At 40.1% G+C, this 8,639-nt stretch overlaps 1 pseudogene; it reads right to left on the reverse strand.

Annotated features, from left to right (window-relative positions):
- Nucleotides 1-984: 984 nt before the first annotated feature.
- On the reverse strand, nt 985-1,427 carry LOC147452364 (uncharacterized; annotated as a pseudogene).
- Between the last annotated feature and the right edge of the window lie 7,212 nt (nt 1,428-8,639).

The following is an 8,639-nucleotide window of genomic DNA, read 5'->3' on the forward strand; positions in this document are numbered from 1 at the left end:
GAGCAATGGTAGCAACATGGGATGGAGGCAGTTATCATCACCCCTTTGTATAAATTTTGAATAAAAAATTACAATGTATAAATCCTTGAGACAATAGAAAGTTTGTGATTTTGAGACAATGTATGAACGACACAAATGTCTTTGTATTAATCATTTTGGGGTGCACATCTTAGGTGCACTCATTGCATGCACAGGGTTTGTGACCTAGCCTTCGGTTGAAGCAATCAAGTGAAGTGTATTTGAGAGGGACACCTTGCACAATGTTGTTTTCTCCTTGCATCTTGGAATTTGAGGAAAACAAAGTGTTAGTATCTATAAACTTAAGGCACTGAAGATAAGTGAAATTTTCCATTTAGTTAGTATCTTTACACTTGTGGCAGTAGTGGGAGGTCTTCATATGTAAGATCTACCTAAGTTGTGGAAGAGTTCTACTTGACATTGTGTCCATCAGAGTAAGTAGGCTCTCTCAAAAGTAGATCTCCATTGCTAAAGGTTTGTTCTCAGAGTTAGACTCTATATCTTGGTTGAGTGGAATAAGTTGCCCACTAAGAAGATGATATCTAAAATAGTAAAATTATACTATGAAATTTTGAGAGCTTATACTATACTTGAAAATTATGGAGTGCAAAATACAAATTTATGCCCTGAACCAAGCCATGGATGCACAGAGCCAAGCTCAACTATACTGAATACAAAACATCCTACCACCATCTCAAATGAGATTACCTTTCAGATGAATCAAAAGTATTACATAGGCTAAGAAGGAGCCACCCTCCGGAAAAGAAAAAACTAACCAACAGAGACAAAAGCAAGCCAATAGGGCGGGGCCCAAAGTCCCCATCACCAAACAGGAGTCCTCGAGGTGCCATCGAAGCGGTGCCGCTGCCACCAACAAACCGTACGTCCACAAGGACCGCCATGTAGAGCCGACATGAGTAGAACTCCGAAGAAAGCAGACAGATGAGACAAACTTTCGAACCAATATCAAAACCAAAAGCCCACTGATCCACCTTCCACAGGCTCTTGAGGGGAGCCAAACCCTTCAATGTAAGACCTTCCATGCCACAGAACCTTGGACAACACCACCGTCAGATCGACACCACCATGGTCGTTGTGGAGGGCCATACCCCATTGAAAAAAGCCAGCACGACCACCCGTAAAAAACAAGAACAGAGCAGTAATACAACTAGTCCAAAGCAGCACAATCTTTCGATCCACCACATCCACTCCAAGCCAAACAGTCAAAACAAAACCCCCATAGGCCAGGCGAGCGATTCGCCTTCGATTGAAGGACAGGCAGCTGCGAAGCCATACTGCAAAAAAAAAAATCTGATGTTGAACCTCCTCAGACTGCCAAGGCAAGCAGGAGCAGTCGGAAGCCCCTTCCTTGGAGCTCCCCTGACCCTGATCCGCACAACCCCCGCCATGGCAGCATCCGAACCTACAGCTCGTTCATATCCATGCATGAGAGCCGACATGCTCCCCCAGACCACTCACCAAAGGGCCCCCCAACCCGTGTGACGTTGCTGGAGCTGCACATCTCGACGCCCACACAGAGCAGGGGAGGAGCCATCGCGATAGACAATTCGCGAAGCAGTGCTTTGTACTCTTGTTGAAGGTCTTATATGTGCCTTGGCCACTTCACAAATGCCTCGAAAATGCATTCCTTTTCACACGGTTAAATTAGAAAATATGACTAGGTGGCTGTTTGGGTTAAGTCATAGCCATAGAGCTTTTCTCTCTATTCGAATGGCCATGTTGTATGGTTCTATGGTCTGCTATCAGACAACCATACGAATACAAATATGGTTCATTTTTTTAAATGATTTTCTAGAGAGTGCTTAGAATCTTTGGTCTTTTGCCCACTTTCTAGTAAACTTTCATGAATTTTTTGGCCTAGCGACCTCTCTCTGGCTAGGTTCTTAGAGATAGTACAAGAAAGTAAGGAGATAATTTTTGTGATAGCTAAAAGGTAAAACTCGGATGATTGTCTTAGAGCGACCCTCACCATCCAGTTGAGCCTTACTATGTAAAGGATTGAGCTTCTAGTAATAGTACGTTACTTGGTACTTTTGTTGTAACCATCTACACCTCAAAGCTCGAATGAGTTTGAGGTTGATTTGTATATTTCTTGGTGGCATTTGATACAATCACTCACAATTGTGAGTTTTGAAAAAAAAAAGTCCATTGCCTCAGTTCTCCACATGGAAAATATTCTTAATTTCTTTTCATGTTCATCGTATGTTTTTTATATGGCACTAAATTACATATACCACAACCGAAGAAGCATATGCTTGTCATTGAAGTTTCAAAATTCTAGATTTCATACCAGCAATGAAGTTTTGGTATGCAATAGGTCAAATAGACTTTATTTAGGTGCCCTTCAAACTACGTTTACACTCATAAAGACTTTACTCACTTGAGCTTTATTCTTTTATCTTTGTTACGAACTTGACTATGGTGAAAACAACGAAAATATCACAATGGCCTTAGAAAGGTAGTCGGTGATAGCAAGGAAAAGCTCCCAATGGCCTTAGTAAGATAGTCGTGTCTTTGATAGCGACCTCTGAATGGCTAGATTCTCAGAGATTGTACAAGAAAGTAAGGAGTTAATATTTATGGTAGGCAAAAAGAAAAACTTGGAGGATTCGCTTAGGGAGACTCTCACCATCCACTCGAGCCTTATTGTGTAACGGACCGGGCTTTTGGTTCTAGGTCTTTCTAACTAGGGTCTAATGTAACCACTTGCCCCTCAAGGCTAGACATGAGCTTGAGGCTGTTTTGTATATTTCTTGGTGTCATTCTTTTTTCTTTAAAAAAATATCCAAACTCACAATAGTGAGTATATTAATATATCAACCAAAAACAAAAAGTTACAATGAAAGACATGCTCCACCCAAGTCATGGCGTATAACAACCAATCTAGAGGATCACCTTGTACATCGGCTAATAAATGGAGCCACCCTCAAATCATAAACATCATCGAGAGGCACAACCTGACTAGAGGTTGCCACCAAGGAGAAGGCCCGCCGGCCATAGCCCACCCCTTGACCATCAAGCCACGGTAAGGAGAGTCGAAAGAGTCATCTTTTCTTCGCCTTTTGCTTACGCAAGCTGACAGTGTTGGTCTTGATACCCTTGACCTCCAACAAATGACTGACCAGGTCCATCTGTATGCCCTGTGTTTCAATTGCATTCCGCTCAGGTTGACTAGATAAACTTGATAACCGTCTCTAGTTTAACCTGCTTCTTGTCAATCTGATTCTCCATATTACCTTAGCAGAGTTACCAACCGACATTGTTGATTCCTCTTGCATCTCCACTATCAGGTAGTCCTTCTCTTTAGCCACCTCCCCGCTTGTCCTAGCCTCTTCACTAGTCTTTACTTCCATCTTATTAACATCTGCTGAAGGCGTGAACTCTCTAGTGACCCGCCTCCAAGTAGTCATGATCCTTTGGGTAGGGGCAGTTGCCACCTCCAGAAAATCCCTAGCATAGAGTCCAATTCTACAGCACTTATAACACGCGTTTAGGAAAGATGCAAATGCTACTTCTTGTCGGTATGCGCCAAAATTTCCCATGATCAAATCCAGATACTTGGGGATGTGTTTTCTCATCTTCCATAGTAAGCACACCTTTATGTAGGCCAGACCTTACTCGTTGCAATTTTGTAGTGAACAACACTCTTCCTAGCAATGCAGTTATGGAGTCCACATGGTCCTGAAGTCACAGAGGAAAACCCTTCAATGTGACCCACACCGGGGAATAGTCCTTAAATTTCTCGTTCGGACAGAACTCTGGCATCCACGGATAGCATACGTAAAATGAGAAGCTCCCCATATACCTTCCCTCATCACTAGCTCTTGCACAGTTTGTTGATAAGCACATCTTGTAACCTACTGTGAACTAGCAGAATAAATTTTTGTTGCTAGTCACCGTTGCCGCCCACTCCCATAGGTTTCGGGTCAACATACGTCGGCCCATAAAATATAGCACCACTGAGTGAGCACAACACACCTCCAAGCTTTGAATCGCACTTTCAGGATTGAATACAGCCTACATCGCATACCCATCCTCCGCTTTATTTTGACTTTGCCTGGTTGCCCCGTAAAGAACTTGTTTTGATAATGTACCGGCCCCAAATGTTGATGGCTTTAACTTCTCAGGCCAAAAGGTGTCAATCTCGGAATCATTTACCATTTTCCTACCGTTTGGTCTAAGGGCTTTCCACTACTCTCTGTATGCGATCGCTCCCTCGAGATGCTGCCTCCACTATCCAGGTCCATTCCCACCCAGAACCTACTGGTTATGGGTGTCATTTCAATACAATCACTCACAATTGTGAGTTTTGAAAAAAGAAAAAAAAAGGTAGTTGGTGATAATGAAATTGAGAGAGATAATGATAAATTCACATGTAGGCCTAGAGCCCTTTTTGCACTCTCAATCTTGAGCCACGCTTACAAAAAATGAACTTTCCCTTATTCTACTCCTTGGTAAAGATAAAATTTCTTGGAAAATTTTTGCAATTTTTTTGAAGAAAACCTACACAATTTTGGCGTCTGTATATGCAGAAATTGAGGGCATTTTCCCTTTTATCCTTGATATTGATATTGAGGATTTTTAAATCTATCAAAACTTGAGTCTATCCCCCCTTTTCTCTCTCTCTCTCTCTCTCTCTCTCTCTCTCAAGTTCCTCACATTCACGATTGCCAACCAAGTTGCAAGACTTTTGTGTCCAATCTCCAGTTGTTAAAATGAAAGTCATTAGTAAAGGGAAAGATAACAAAACCCCAAAATTGATAAGATACCGTATGTCTTTGTGCATTGGATTATATATTACCTATATGTGCTTTGGTTGTATGATTTTGTTCTCCACCTGTATACTTGCATTGAGCTAGATCTACCTCTAAGGTAACATTTTCAACCAAAAAAAACTCCCCCAAACTCACAATTTTGAGTGGATGTATTGAATTCTCCAAAATAAATGTAGAAAGCCACCTCGGAGAAGTGGGGCAAAGGGTCCAATCCATTAGTTGGCAATCCCCTAATTATCTTGCATTTGCAATCTCACCGTATGGTGAGTCATATCTCTCTCTCTCTCTCTCTCTCTCTCTCTCTCTCTCTCTCTCTCTCTCTCTCTCTCTCTCTTTGTGCCTCAGTTGGTCTTTCCCATCAAAAGGTCTTCACCAGCTCTTCCAAAGTTGCGTTTTGGAAATGCTATCCTCCAAGGCATGGTGAGGATAAAGGGCCACTAACTCATAGTGACATAAGCACTGATGTCATCCATAATGCCACTAACTCCTAGTGACCGATTCCTTGAAGGAATTGAAAGCAACCTTGCAGACAAACATGTCTATTTGCAAGTTCTCACAAACTATAATGTGTCGTTAAGACGACCTTTATTTTGGCGAAGCCTTAACTCTAGCTATAAAAATTGTTTGGCTGTGATCTAAAACAATTAACTCCCAATGTAGAAATTGCCTTCTCTGTTTTAGGGAGAGCAATTAACTCTGGGTTACTAGCAATATATGAAGGAAAATTGACAGCGAGTGAGAAAAAATATCATAAAGAGAAAAACATCATTATGCGCTCAGACGATCATTTTCAGATGCTTCGCTGTGATCGAATTGCCTGGTCCAAAGTAAAACTACTAGAAAATTCGGCAGTAGATATACAGCCTACACTACAAACAGAACTTATAAATAGAGTTCTAGTGTACATAGTATAGATTTCTCTAATTATTTAATTAGTTCACAAAAGCCCATTTCTTCTGCTATTGTGCATAAAACCCCTACAAAGTCTAGAGCTATGCGAATAAAGGATTGCCAACATTTGGAAACCTTTGAAAATAAAGACAAACCTTTTGCAGGCATTGCTTAAGACTAATTGAAAAACTAGATTCTTCTTCATTTGCTTTTACTATCTAGTCTCTGACACCGATAAAATCTTTATAGCTCCTTATGTAACTATGCCTGATCAAGCAAAACCTCGCCCCGAATTGCTGCAAAGCAATTACCATACTGTCAAGTTGCATTTGCTTGAAAAACAATTGAATGAATTGCATAAGCTGGTTACTGAGCCTGATCATAAACTTGCTCATATGCAAATTCAATTACAACAACAGCTTGACACATCTCCCTCTCTCTATATATACAGATTTGATTGTCCCCTCTTCTCTAGAGCCACCCTACTTCTCTTTCTATAAACCCTCATTGCATTGTCGCTCTGGTCACTATGGCAAAAATATGTCCTTTAATGTCTTGAATGTTGAACAAGAATAGGATAGTTCTTCAGACACATTGAACAGGGGTGGGAAGACTGGAAAACTACGGAGCAGCTTTATTACAAGCCATGAAGTGGCTTATGTGATCAAGATGATAGAGATATTTACACTCTTTCTTGTTTCCACAAAAATCACAACAAACTAATTGATAACACAAGTAAACCACCATCCAAAAAACCTAAAGGTGTAACCATAGAATCCATCCACTACAGATGGACTGAAGACCAACTCGAGCCAATATGGGATACGTCAATGGCAGAACACAGAGCTGGAATTAAAGATTATGGTCCTGCATTTGTCTATAGTGATTAGGATCAGTTTGACTCTTTTTATGATGAAAGAATTTACAATGGCCTTCAAGAATAAATTATTCCTGACAACCTTCTATCTCCTCTAGTAGAATTTGATAGTCCTTTTTCTCAGGAAGAATGAGAAATTCATGATTCACAAGCAGAAATCCCTCTGGTGCCATTACAAATTGAAAAAGATGAACCTATGGAAGAAGCCCTTAAAAATCCTCAATTTGTTCAAGGTACAAAAAAGGCAGGTGACATTATCGTTTACAACATTGATAATTTAGAACAAGAGGATATCATTCTTGTTCTGGAATACATGCATAATTGGATCTACCAACAAATGTTATTTGGGCGAATGCGACAACAAACTGCAGTAGAAGCTGTCATTAATGGTTTTTACAGGTATCCATTAACGATGGTGGGAAATGTTACCTCCAGAGATCAAAAACTCTATCTTACGACCTGCTGGTAATACCTCACCTCTCTTATTCTTGGTAGAGAGCATATACAAAGAATTCATTGGACATCAAGAAGATCAAGCAACGTTGGCCTTACAAGCCTTTCATGAGGCTCAGATCTGTAATTTTTCCTCTATTTGGGATTTTTGTCTTTATTGCAGAAACCTGATATACAAAGCAAGAAAATACCATTCTGGGGAAATCAAATCAAAATTTGTGCACAAACTACCAAAAGCAATCACAAAGCTCCTTATTGAGAAGCTGGATAACCAAAATCTAAATCTCCAAACAACAACTCTTGGAGATATAATCCAAGCTCTACAGGTGGTCATACATGAACTCTGTATTCAAAAGCAGGCACAAAAAGAACTGAAAGATTCCAAACCTTCAAAGAAATTCTGCAAGCATTTGGATGTGCTAACAAAAAGAAAAAATGTTCCTGCAAGCATTCAAAGAAAGGAAAGAAGGAGAAGAATTTTAGAAAAAAATCCAAGCATAGGTTTTTCAAAAAACGTAAGTGCACATCCTCAAAGAATGACAATAAATGTTTTATTTGTGGCAAACAAGGTCATTGGGCTTCAGAATGTCCAAAGAAGAAAACATCAGTAGCATTCAAGAATATTATTCATGAAGATGGATATAGCTACTTTGAGATATCTTCCTCAGATATCTCTGATTTCGAGTTCAATATTGCCCAACTTGAAAGAAAAATACCTTCAACAGAAGAAAGTAGTTACGACTCCGACTCAAGATTTCAAGATTTCCCTATTGCAATGAATGCCATGAGCTTATAAGACTTCATGCCTACCTTCAACCCGCAACAATGGAAAAGGTTTTTCAAAGGAAAACAACAATTTCAACCTGATCACTCTGCATCAAGCAATTCAGATTCTTCTTTAGAATTTGAAACCAGGTAAAAAGACCTTTTCTCAACAAAACTCTAAAGAAGCATCTACTTATCACAAGAAGCTCAGAAATGCTCTACGCGAAGCTGACAAACCCAAAGCACCGGCTTTAGAATGAATGGTCATTCCAGCCTCGGCCACTAAAATGAAACTAAAAAAAATCAAAGCAAGTCAACCTCTCTTTGATCACAACTTCATCAGCAATCTAATCTCATGCAAAATCAAAGCTAGACCTCTCCACGAGTTTCCACGAGGAACAACATCCTCTAATTCCTCTAGGTCTAATGAAGAAGCTTCTGATCTTCCTCGAGATATTCCATCCACATCTCGTCATACACAACATCACTCTTGTGAAGAATTTTGTCAAAAAGAACGGGAATTGAGCCAACGAGATCTCATGTTAGAAAAGAAACAGGCTCTTCTTAGATGGGAAGCTGATCTAACTACCCGTGAAACTACTTTCCTTTCTCAGGGGAGTGAATTTTCTCAGTTCTCTCAAAATTCTCAACCTCAGCCAACTCCACCTGCTCCAATTCCATGGAATATCTTGCTACCAAAAGAACAACTAGCTACACTAGCTTCAAAAGGTAATCAACTATCTGAAGAAGATATTCAAAATCTTAAAGAGTTGATAACCCTGTTCAAGCAACCCAAGCCTCAGCCTGACAAAACTAAGGAATTCACAGAAATGAATATG

The sequence above is a fragment of the Adiantum capillus-veneris genome, chromosome 8 (assembly GCF_014529385.1).
Source record: "Adiantum capillus-veneris isolate H3 chromosome 8, ASM1452938v2, whole genome shotgun sequence".
Taxonomy (NCBI): domain Eukaryota; kingdom Viridiplantae; phylum Streptophyta; class Polypodiopsida; order Polypodiales; family Pteridaceae; genus Adiantum; species Adiantum capillus-veneris.